This window comes from Channa argus, chromosome 10, assembly GCF_033026475.1.
Source record: "Channa argus isolate prfri chromosome 10, Channa argus male v1.0, whole genome shotgun sequence".
Classification (NCBI taxonomy): domain Eukaryota; kingdom Metazoa; phylum Chordata; class Actinopteri; order Anabantiformes; family Channidae; genus Channa; species Channa argus.
Genome location: NC_090206.1, coordinates 13,315,547 through 13,329,028, shown reverse-complemented (window position 1 = coordinate 13,329,028; position 13,482 = coordinate 13,315,547).

Genomic DNA, 13,482 nt, shown 5'->3' with positions numbered 1-13,482 from the left:
ATAAACATATCAGGGATTTGAACACACAGCATTACTTAATCTCGGATATGTTTAGCAGTGCAAGAAATCGGCCCTCAAATGAAGTAAGTCTGTAACCATAACAGTCTATATATTCTGTGCTGCTCCTTTTAGATTACATTTCTCCTCCAGAATCTGTCCATCCATCTACTGAAATCCTATTTTCATGACAAACAATAGGACACACATACTCACTCCATCACTGTTGCCCGAAGCTGCCAGGGAGAAGGATGAATCAGGGATGGTGCAGAATTAAAAATGATGAGGTGCAAAGGAACTAAAAAAGGCCTGGGTTCTTCAAGACTTGCTACTCCTCATAGACTGATACAGTGACAGTTCTTTTAGATCTTTTATAATTCTTTTTTATAATTTTACCTACTACTTTTTTTATGTAAATGATTTGCTATAAAAAGGTCAAATGAGCCAAAACCATGCAAGAAGCAGTTCGCTTCGACAGTTGACGATTCATTCAAGATTTAAACTAATTTATTGATCCCAGAGGGAAACTGCTTTGTCACATTACATATGTGCTCTACCAGAAGAAGAACCACCTGAACACAAAAGTAAAAAGAACTTCTACACCTGCTAATAAGAAGAGGATAAACAGGATAAGAGGTTTACAGCTGTGGTGGGCAGTGAAGTAAATAATAGGATGACATAAATAATGAGGAGGGTCAGACGTTTAGTATCAGGATAAATATTAAAACAATTAGCAGTTCACAGTCAAAGTAAACTTTGGTTGTGGTAAATACAACAGAAAAACATAATTGTCCAGTTTTAGTCATATTTCTGTTCCAGTCCTCCTCTGTCCTTACAGAAGGAGGATAGATTGCACAGTTTAATGGCGACTGTGTAAAAGGATGCTGCTGTGGTAGTGGTACTGTGGTACTGTCGTACTGTGGCTTAGTAGTGATCATTCTCTGGCTGAACATGCTTCTCTGTTCAGCCAGGTGGGAGGTATAGTCCAGGATTGAGAGGACTTTAGACGGCATCCTCCTCTCAGCTACAACCACTGGCAGTTCTGAGATGCACTGGACGAACTCCCTCTCAGCCCACCAAAAAAAGAAAAAAGAAAAAAGAAAAAGCTCATTTATAGCTTTTATTCATTCATAGTGCTATAAAGATTCAAAAATATGAATCATTCTTACAGAAATTTAAAAAGTAACAAGGTAACAGTTTGTATCACCCTATTGCTTGAAAACACAAAAATGTTAAATTCTCTAACCCTATATCACACAAATACAATAACATTTAATAAACTGTACAACCTTGTAAAACCTGACTTATCTTGTTCCTTGATCTGACACCTTCAAGTATGTCACAAAACAAAATCTGCACAGCAACTGCATGATTAATTGCATGGTATTGTGTAGACTGGTGTTATATTATTCTTGCTGATTTTGCACAAACCAGAAAGAAAAAAATACAATACTACTGTGTGTCTGTAGAACTATACCGTATATATTCATCAAAAGCATCCGTCCACCCCAACCCACTTGGCTTTCTGGTGGGGAAACCAGAGGTGCTATCTATAATAGGCTACTGTATATGCAGCTGTGTGTGCATATAGAGAGTAATGTGGCTGTGAATGTAAATGCCTATTGAGCAGAGTGTTTACCGTAACCTCATGTCATTGTTGAGCTGGTGGACACAGTTTTGTTGTAATGTTGTTTAGCTGGACAGCACATACTGTACTCACCTCCCGTAAACCTGAGTGCACAAACATCAAGATGCTCGTGTTGCCCAAGTGTGGGGTCCAGCTCAAGCCCCAGACCAGAGCCAGCACTCCTGATGAATGTGTCCAGTCTGTCAGTGCCGACCACAGCGTAACTGGCTGTGAGCTTTAAATAGATGCTGTAGAGTTTATTGACCAGTCCTGTTTATTGACGAAGTGGACTCCCAGGTAACTGTATTCGATTAAAAGCTGTCACACTGCAGACCACCTTATGAAATTTGCTGGCCGCATGGTGTGGCCAAAGGCAGTAGGGGACAGGAATTAGTACAGTTGTAAATATAGTCTACAGGAAGTAGCGCGGCTAGTGGGCTACGTCACAGCAACAAGGCACAAATTAGTAAATTTTACAATGATTTATCTTAACATTTGTCAACATTATACTGACATATGGGAAGTTCTCTTTTAAACCAGCTGAACATTGGAAAACCTCATGATTTCGCAGGTCAGAGTTTAGTCAGGTTGAACTTTGGAATGATGCAATGGAGCCGGGCCAGTTCATGATTAGAAACAAATATGTCTCATTCCATTTCTCTTTTTTTTAGGCTCTGGTTTATTCTGGCTTTGTTTCCCTGCCTCCAGATTCTCCTGTTTTCTTTGCCCTCGGTTCTTGGTTTACACACATAGACACATCGACACTTTCACCTCTGCCTCCATTCTCCCTCGATTTTATACTCGGCCCATCCCAATTCCTTTGTACTATTATCTCTTCATTTTTGCCTGGCGTTCCCTGCTCAGCTCACTCACTCACCTGCACTGCATCAGCATAATTGCTGTATACTGTATGTCACCAGCCATATCGCACTCTCTGCCAGTTTCCCCTCTGATTCTCACAGCTCTGGCTCTCAACAACCTAAACTGATGTTTGCAGTCATGGTGATTGCTGGCGGACTTACTTACGTGGAGTATTTTGCAAGTCTGTTTGTCTGTGAGCTTCCTGTATTACCTGTATACCACCCTGCTGTCTATATACCGCTGTTTACCTGTTTTCTGTATATTCATACAGTGCTGTTAACTTGCCTGGACCTGCTCTATACACCCAGTGCCTGACAATAAAACTGAACCTTACTCATTCTATCTACTCTGTTGTTTGGACTTGAAGCTATGTAAAATGTATTTATTCGAAAGCATTTCCTAACTATAATATGACATATCAACTGAATTATTGCAGATAAACTGAATACAATAAATGTCACTGCAACGCCCAAAAGAATTTGGGTTTCAAAGCATTACATAGTGTATGAAACTCGTATGATATAAATCTACAATAAACATCTCTTCTTATGATATCATGATGTCAGTATACTGTAATGTAACAGTAACAGTGCTGTAAACCTTGGCCACCGTTGATTCCAACCTTTTGTTATTAAACCTAATAGCTTTTTGTAATTTAACCCAACAGCACTGGATTGACTCAAGTAGGGTAAAACAAATTCAGCAATCTGTAACTTAAAACCCTAGTGTGCTTTTTAAGTAACATATTAACTCTTTGTATAAATGATTCATGTATCCTTCTGTTCCTTTCTTAAAACATGGTGGATCATCTCACTTTTGATCCATGAGTCTTTTAATAAAATTTTGAAAATCCGTTGGACTAAAGCTTTGATGTTAAAGATTTGAGCTGCTCATCTGATAGACCAAAGTTTGCTTCAGGGAACAGGAAGTTCTGGGTATTTATTAAACTGTCAATAAACTCAACTGCAACTCAGTTATTCACATACAAGGAAGGAGACCCAGATGTGAAATCAGCATGTGCTGTCACAACACCACTGCCCTAAAACATCAAAGTAAGCTGTGGCAGATGCTGAGGATGCAATCATCTCACAATCAGTGCTATTGCTCACAGGAATGACTCACCCAGGAATAAACCTTCTCATCATAATGCAACATACTATACACTTGTATCAGACACATCTGTCTCTCCACTGTTTGCAGAATGTGAAGCTCTAAGTGGACTGCTTCTCTCCAGCAACTCAGTCCAGCATTTCCTCTACTCAGATTCTGCTGTGTCACATGCAGTCTCTGCAGCTTGTTCCGCCATCGTGGGATCATTGTACTGAAGAGTTTTGCTTGGTGTCTTCTGTGCAGTGCTGGGACCACCAGACATTGTTCACTGGCAGACCGCAGTGGATGGGAAGGATTGTAGACCTGAATGAGCGAGTTTAGGTAAGCAGGAGCTGTTGAGGTGATCAGCCTGTGGGCGAGAGACAGAGCTTTGAACCTGATGTGAGCAGCTACAGGAAGCCAGTGTAGAGATCTGAAGAGTGGTGTGACATGAATCCTTTTTTGGCTGATTAAAAATGAGGCGTGCTGCCGCATTTTGGATCATCTGCAAGGGTTTGATTGTGGATACCGGTAACCCTATTAACAAAGCATTGCAGTAATCAAGACGAGATATGACCAGCACCTGTACAATGGGTTGGGTTGTATATTCTATGACGTAGGTTCAGATCTAATGTTGATGCTGATGTTGTGTTGTGTTAAATTTCTTGTTGGGAAGACAAACCCAAATCACATTGAGGTGCAAAATGTCACATGATGATGACCTACTGAGCATACTGGCATGTGGAGAAAGTAGCTCCTGAACTTGATCATAGCTCATGGTAATGATATCACAGATAACAGTCACTGAGTGGGGTGATAACATGTAAAGTGTCCCTGGGGTCTTTCACAGTCTATTGAGAGGGCACAACAACATTCACTTGCTCCTTTTACTGCAAAGCTTTGGTACAATTCATTTCTCAGATCTGATGGGTACTATTAACCTTGCTCTTCAAGTTCTTCAAGATCAACTTTTTATAAAATAAACAAAAGCAAACAAAACAGAGTATGTTATTAATGTGAACAAAGTCAGTTCCACAATTAATCTGAGGTGGCAGTAAGGGGACTTCAGAAACAAATGCAAAAAACTTGAATCTGAGTCAATATGTTGCTGCAGTGCGACAAGTGCAGCAGTGCATTTGAAGACATGTAAATGGATGCTCCTGGTAGATTACTTATAACAATAACGGTTACTTTGTGATCATTGGAACAAAAAATTAAAAAAAGCACAAGTATGATATCAAATTCCAGAATTGCTGTGTTGACGTCTGATGAGCCTTTGGAATTTTGGATGTTACTGGACTTTGGAGCAGCATGTCCACACTAACACATCCTCTTCCATTGTTTAAATGGATTGATTGTCTGCTGTAGGTGAACCACTCTGCATTGGAACCTTATTTCACCAATATGGTAGAAGGATTGATCAGCATCATATGAAATGTAAGTCACTTGGTAATTCAGTAACTTTGCCTTGGGGCTCCCTCGTTGTCACGATATTCTGGTGATGCGTTGCCAATTCACCAGTCAGTGAAATGCTCCATCTGATCCAAAGATAAGCCAAAGAATAAATGAATGAATAAAGAATACACTAGCAAAATTGAATATTAACATTATTTACCTGGAGCAGCAATCTACAGTATACTGCAAACCAAACACGAAACTGCATGATCAGCAGAATGCACAGGCCATGGGGGCTTCTAAGTACACACACACCTGGCTGGTGCATCTCAACTTTTCTCTGGAAAAGAATGTGTGAGAAAAAAAGCGCACACAATAAATACAAACAATTTCCTGGTATATGGGTTGTGAGACAAAGTAAATTGAACTTCAGAATTCACTTTAACAGCATCAATGAAATAAGCACTAGGCAAGAAATTGTTTGCTTTGAAAGAAAAACAAACAGTAACAAGGTCCCTCATAAGAAATAATGGGAAATTAAGTAGGTTATGTAAATCCTGTCTTTGAGGGGCTAAAGACAAGTGTTGTTAGTGTGACACCACGAGGCATGCACAGTCTCACAATTCTCCCGCTGCCATCTTTTATCATATTCCAATTCAAATCCATTTCCCTTTCTGTCACCTCTCTGATAGCACTGCTAATGTTGCTTAATGCAATTATGCAAAGGATCAGCTCTCTGTCCTGCTCTGAACATATTGAATTATCTGTTTGAGGAGGGAGAGAGGCAAAGAGAAAAGTCAATGGCATGCATCTTTCTCTCTCACTCTCTCTCTCCCCTATTCTCTGGGGGTTAATATGGTTTTAATGAAATCCTGCTCCTACAATAATTTATGTCACGTTGGAAAATACATGAGAAGTGATGGAAAGGTTTTATTCAGTGAAGGATGAACAGAGAAGGGCAAAACAACATGCAATGCAATAAGGAGAACAGGATGTTCGCTAAGTTTTAGCCTAAACCAGGAGGGATTCATCACTTTAACACTTACCTAAATCTCTCCAAATGATGTACACTTGTCTGGCATAACTGTGCTTCTGTATCTGCGGGTTAATGTGGTTTTGATACACTGTTTTAATGCTGCATGAACAGAAAATTGAAGACAGAACGAGCAGGAGATGACAGTTGCTGAGGGGTTCAATCTGGAGCTGATTTAAGAGAGCTAAGGAGTAATGTGTTACACTCAGTGGGCTTCAGTCATTTTAGTGATGACAGCATTTTCGCTTTAATAGGATCTTATGTCTGTGCATGCACGTGTGTGAAGTTAAACAGATGTATAGTATCTAAAAAGAGAAAGAAATTGGCAGGTAGCTGTGCACTTAAGTCGGCACAGTGGAGAAGGACAGGAGTCAATAGATGGATAATAGATAAAATGAGGCAAGATAGAAAGAGGTGAGAAGAGGTGAAATAAAAGTAAAGGTAAAAGGAAGGGAAGGAAATTTTGCTTGTGTAAGATGACACAAAAGGATAGATTAAGTGAAGCTTACATAAAAAGAAAGTTAAACAGACTTGACCTTCATTATTATGCCCAAAATCTGAACTGAAAATAAGACAGTGATATAAAACAGTCAGACCCAGGGGCAAATATAAAGAGGGGAGACTAGGAGATGGAAAGGGAAGTTCAGTAAACATAAAAGGACATTTCATGTTGGATGTGTGGCTGTCAGATCCACAGACAGGAAAACAATAGTCAGTCAAGCTGTGAAATTACTGTAACTATTAGTTTCCAAATGACAGAGTTTATATCGATATCCAAGCTATAATTATGACAGCTCCAGTTCATACAATCTACTTACTTTATCTTTTCATGCCCTGTGGGACGTGAAGCCAGAATGAGCTTTCCTCATCTTTTCCTACAGTGTATTTGGCAGCATGTTAACTTAAGCAGCACCTGATTTTAGTTTGGTACAGGTAGTGCATCTGGTTCAGCAGCAGGTATTTTCTGGTCCTTCGCATGTTGTTTTTAAATAAAACTACCTGAAATAGCAAAACAAACAGATGCCTCACATCAACCAATGTCCATTGTTCAAGGTAATGAAAGCCACCTTGGGTTTTTTTTTTACTGGGGCCTTGATCCTGAGGATCCAGACAGATCGAATTATTCTGGATTATAAGGTCTCAGGATGAAGTTTCGTGAAGTGATGCTAGAATTTATATATGATAACTAAACTCCATAAACCAAGACAAATGGTAAAGATGTACTTCATAAGCATTGACATCTTTTCCAGCTCTACCTTTCATCCCACTTGCACATTACATTTGAACATTTTGTTAGGTTATGACATCTAAATTTACACGGCTGAAAAGGACAGTGTGCAACAGATACTATATGGGCTTTAAAAGGTGATTTGTTCCTTAAAATTAGGATTTGCAGCCCAAGAGACCAAACAGAAAAAATGGGACATGGCCATTCTATTATATTTTTATCACGGTTTAACTGATTTTATGTTGAAAGGTCCATTTTACTTTCAGTAAGAAGCTGAAGTTCCAGATTTGTCCACCGAGGTCTTTTCAATCCCACAGCACTCTCTTGTGTGATTGCTTTAACACAACCTTCTGCTGCCTCCTAATCCTCCACCACCAAAAGAGTCATTACATCAACTACTAAAAATTGAAAGGCAATGACACGAACATCATATGATATATGGGGGTGGGGATCTGCCCTGTCCACTCTCCAGGACTTGTACACGTCGAGAGGCATGAAGCAGGCAAAGAAAATTACCACCAACCCCGGTTACCTTGCACACACCTTTTCCAGCTTCTCCCGTCTGGCAAGCACTACAGAGCTCTGTCTATTAAAACCACCAAAACCAGCTGAACATGTACTTTTCGCTACGTTGCTAATATCCACTCTGTACTGTACACACTGTACACACTAATACTCAACCACTACATTCCCACACAATGTTTAAACATACACAAGCAATTGTGCTGGATCTACCACACACACTGCACCTATGTCTGCCTTATTTAGGACGTTGCTATGCTGTCTGACATTATGTCTTTTTGTCTGACATTATTATTGCTACGTTGGCTATACTGTTACTCTTTCAACACGTCCGTCAGAGCTACGGTTCCAATGACCAAAGCAAACTCCTTTGATGTGTTAGCATATTTGGCCAATAAAGCTGATTTTGATTCTGACACATCCTCTGTCACAGCTATAGAAGTACAATATTCACATCTCCAAAATGGTGGCAGTTGTGTGCGTGGTTCTTTGAATGTATCACCAACCAAGTTGCCCTCACTGTCACATCAGATTAGACATTCATATTAAACTGAAAAAAAAAAGCTGCACTGTTTCTCTTTCCCTGTGTTTTCTTACAGTTGCATGTACTCATGCAACTTGTAAAAAACCTAACAGCGCAGAAGGGTGTTCATCGCTGTGTGCACTCAACTGTTGCATTTCCTGGAACAGGAGATTCATGACAGCTCCATATGAATGTGTGTCTGTGTGTCACCGCTCAGAGTAGCACAGGGGATGCTGGTGTGAAGCTTTCCCAGACAAGTCAATTTTAGTCTAAAAGAGAGACAAACAAACAGACAGGAGGCGCTGAGAAACATAATAGTGACTGAGAGGTTTTGGCTGGAGCCACTTCATCTGAGCAATGGTACAGAAGAGGATGTGATGAGAATACTGTATTAGTCAACTTCTTTTTTTAACATAAATGGATTTTATTAAACAATTTGCATATGTGCTGATAAACAACAATTTTAACGAATGCTCATTTTTTCATTGTTCTCTCCTGATGCAAAAATATTGATCATTTTTTAATCGAGACAAAAAGAAAGCAATAAACAAGCCACACAACAATATTTCATGATCTTTGTGTTTCTATTCTTGTAAAGACATTTTGTCTGGTGACATTTTATATATTCTTGAATCAAATGTTTAAATGCCAAAGCTCTTGTACCGTCAGGCAAAGTTCGTAATCTGTTCTGAGCTGAGTGTGAAACCACTACAGGCCCAATCCGTCATCAGTGTTGTGTTAATTACAGCTCAGACAAATTAAATAACATTAAAATCTGCATGGCTCAAAGCCTCAGTGAGTGACAGTCTAGAGAAGATAAAGTCATAACACCACAAATTTGTTAGATAAATGTCAGAGTTAATAGGGAATTGAATTAATTCAAATAATACCAGCACATCAGTCATTTAAACACAACTACTGAGCTACAGCAAAATATGGAACCATAACCTTTATGTGGAAAGCATTTACACTTATGATAGCGTTATCAGAGACAACAACACTCCGAGTGCATTAGAGAATCTATGTAACGCCAGTATAAAACAGAAAAGGAAAGCTTGATGTGATACACTATTAAAAAAAATGGACAAGTGCCATTTGACTGTTAATCCACATGAGCTGTTATTGCTTAGCAACATTTCAGTGAGCATAATGTAACATCTAAATATTAACACCCACTGCTATATAACTGCGTCGTTTATTTAGTGTTAAGAAAAAAAGAAAACCAAAGAATCTGGGATACACCTGGATCATTTCACCTGTCTTCTGCTCCTCTTTTCTTTTCCACTGATGAGTTGGTTCCATTGTCAGGACTACTGGGGTCATATCATACAAAGAGGTCTGGGAGAGACTGGTAATTATTGAAGTTTGCAAGTTTACTACTAATAATTAAAACTTCAGGGTACAGTGTGTGGGTGGAAGCATTTTTTAATAGAATATCATGAATTTTAATGTGTAACAAGGGGAAACGCTTATAAATCAGAAACAATATGTATTTTATATTCAAGTATTTTTTTGTTATTTTGTATTGTTAGCTTTATTTCTGTTCCTTTATTTGCTTAAAGGATGCATTCACTGATATTCAACTTGTTTCTTTTGAGTCTAGTTTGATTATTACATGTAAATGAATGCCATTAAAAGTCCTCTGACTTCCCTTCATCAATCTATCTCCCTACGTCCAGATGACATCACTTAAAGGAGTTTAGATTAGTTACTTCAGATTATGTTATCTTGTTTGTAAACATGGTCAACCTGCTTTTCCCCCAAATGACATCTGAAGTCCTAATGATGAAAAGTCCTCCGGCTGATGTCATCTGTTGGAGGGTTGAGTTAGAATCAGAGAAATATTATAATATAGGGAAGTCAAAGGAAAGATTAAAATTTGTACATTAATGTACATTTATACACTAAACCAAATGCGTAGAAAGCAATTTCAAAATTGGTGAAGTTGCCCTTTAAGATGCATAGTTTTACCTTCTTCCCTTTTCTATTTATCTACAGGTTGACATCTACACTGTTTAACCACAACAATAATACCACCTGTTGGCTTTAACATTGAAATTGAAGTGTTTTTTCATTCTTGTAAACCAGTGGATACCACGGATTCTAGCAAACTCTCTTGCTTGGCCTAAGCATATATTTGTCAATATATTTTGAGTGTGTGTGGGGCAGGGTGCTTAGTCAGGTGGCATTGTCTGTACTCCATCTCTTGACTAACTGTGGCTCACTGTTATTCATGTTATTTGCATTTGGTTGCCCATATTGTTGCATTGTCTTTGTACAAGGCTTAGTTAGTCTTAGTTAGACAAAGTTAGACTTATTTACTTTTAAGAGCAGTAAACAATTTGGTATTTTTCTACATTCTTAAATGTACATGCCTCAATGACAAACACACAGACATTTGTATTTGAACAAAAAGTTTTAAAAAGTATAACATGAAGAATGAAATCCGTGGAATGAGTTTTCTCAAGCATAAGGTCTTAATAAAGGTTTAATTAGAGAAACCATCAACCTAGTCTCCAAGCAGACAGAAAACAAAGTTGCTTTACTTTGAGCCCTTGTTATTCATTTCTATTGCCAACACTCTTACATGCACAGTCATTCACACTGTAAACATATTTTAGAGGTTGTTAATCCTCACTTAGTCAAAATTACCATGTCGGTCACAGTGTCCACTGAGAAACTGAGATGGTGTCCATTTGTTATTAAATCCAACTCTGACCAGATCAGATGCTGTTTGCATGATAGTAATCAGCCAGATATTCAGTTATATTCCCAAATCTCTGATCCTCAGAGTAGACATGATGGTGTGTAAGCCTTCATAAATGTGTGCACAGTATGTGAGCGTGTCTGTATGTAATTGAGTATGCTGTACCCAGTCCTGCCCTCAACAAACCCACACTCTCCCTACTCATTTTAGTGGTTCCTTATGAATGTTTCTGGTATTTTCAAAACTTGTGCACAAGGTTGCCTGGGGCGCTGCACCTGTGTTAAGGTAAAGCTATGCTTTCAAGATGCTGTTTGTAATGCATTGTGACTCCAGTGCACTCAGAAAATGCTATATATTTACAGCCTGTAAATTATTTAGCATTTGTGAGACCTTGAAAAATGAATTCTTGCTATCTTTAAATGTGGAGAGGATCCTCAGTACTATCCAATCCAGCGATCGTTGTTTATGTCTGTTGTTGAAATAGCCTGCAGTAAATGGTCACCTTTGTTTGGTATTGAAAGATGTTTTAGTGGTAGATTAAACAAGCAAAAGAAAGAAAACTTGTTTCAATGAAAGTTTCTGTGATATTTAAAAATCAGATTTAAGTTGTGTTTGCTATACTAATAAAGGTGTTCTCACTCACTTTAGGGGGTAAAAAAGAGAGATTGAGCAGTAAAAACAAGGCAAATTCATATTTTATACATTCCTCAAGGGTTTGACTCTGTTTGGCTGATGAGTGTCACTGGAGTGTGGGATGACAGCATTAAGGGAAAACATAGGGATAAGATACTGCGCTAAAAAAAGCCAAAGCCTTTAAAGGATGACGGGAAGGACAGAATTAATGTGCAAGAAATCTAGTTGTGTATTGTTGATGCAACTGAGAAGATTTATTATATAATGAGCTGCTCAGAGACAACGAGCTTGATTCCATTATGGTCCTATAGATATTCCATCTCAATGTTAGGACAGATTTCCCCCAAATAAACACACACAGACACACACACACACACTCAAAGAAGTAAAATAAAGTACAAATCCCTGCCTATAAAATCAACGGCTTTCAGCTTGACGCTTCAGGAGTCGCCACAGCAGAATGCGTTGCACATGTTGATTTGAGTTGAGTTTTTATACGGCCGTCCTTCCTGCTGCAACCCTCCCATTTCATCCGGGCTTGGGATTGGCACCAAGGTGGCCCTTGGTGGCTGTGCGGCACCAAGCCTGGTGGGTTGTGATTTGAACCCATGACCGTCTGTTCCACAATAAAATCTAAGAGTGACTCATTCAGGATTTTCAGAGGCTTTTAAAGAAAAAAGTTTGACATTTAGAAAGAACCTTGAAAGAGCTGGACTTTGCAGTGCCAGCACATTTGCACACTGACATTTAACTAATTGCAAGTTGACTTAGCCATTTTACTACATTCACAAAACGTTCTGGTTTAAATTCTTGGCTTGACTGCTCACCTTCGAGAAGACCTGTTTGTGTTTATATGTGAGCAGGGAGATTTTTTTTTTCCTCTTTAACTTTTATTAAAAAGGTAAAAAGGCATTTTTCATGCGGCTTCTGTCCTTCAGCTTTCTTTAAATCCCCAGTTTCATCTGCAGCGACAGAGGTTCCCCTTAGCAAAAAAATAGGTAGGCACAAAATCTGACCTCTGAAACAACCCATTTGTTGCTGAGAGAAAGAAAGATTTACTTCTTATCCTGACAGCAAGGAAATTTTCACTACAATAAAACAGACAACTAAAAGTCTCCAACTGAGCAGGCTTTTTAAACCAGCATTATGTTTGTGTGCATGAAGTCACCTGTTCACATAAATGCATATATATCTATATATATATATCTATATATATATATAGATATATAGATATATATATATATATATATATATATATATATATATATATATATATATAGTAGCGACAAATTTAATACAAAAGTTTACTGTATCCAGTAAAGTCATTTATTACTTGTGTTAGAAATGTACTATATGATTTTTCTGTACATCATTTTGTGTAAGAGGTTCTTGAGTTTTCTATCTCTATAGCTGTAGACAGTTGTTTGCATAAATGTGTCCCACAATTCAGTGTAACTATAGTCTCGAATTTTAATAATAATAATAATAATAATAATAATAATAATAGTAATAATAATAATAGTAATAATAATAATACATTAATTTTATTTATAAAGAACTTTATGTTTGTTGAAAAATCTCAAAGTGCTACACAAGCAGATTAAAAGCAAGAATAAAACATAAAAAACATGTGAAGCATATAAAATATAAAATACCATGGCATTAAAAAAAATGATCATTTTAAAATGCTTCTCTGAACAGAAAACCCTTTAACCGTTTTTTGAAACAGTCCACAGTCTGTGGTGCCCTCAGGTTCTCAGGCAGAGCGTTCCAGAGCCATGGAGCAGCTGCTGAGAAAGCTTGGTCACCCATTGTGTGGAGTTTGATTCTGGAGGGGTAGAGGGAATACATATTGGTGGAATGTAGG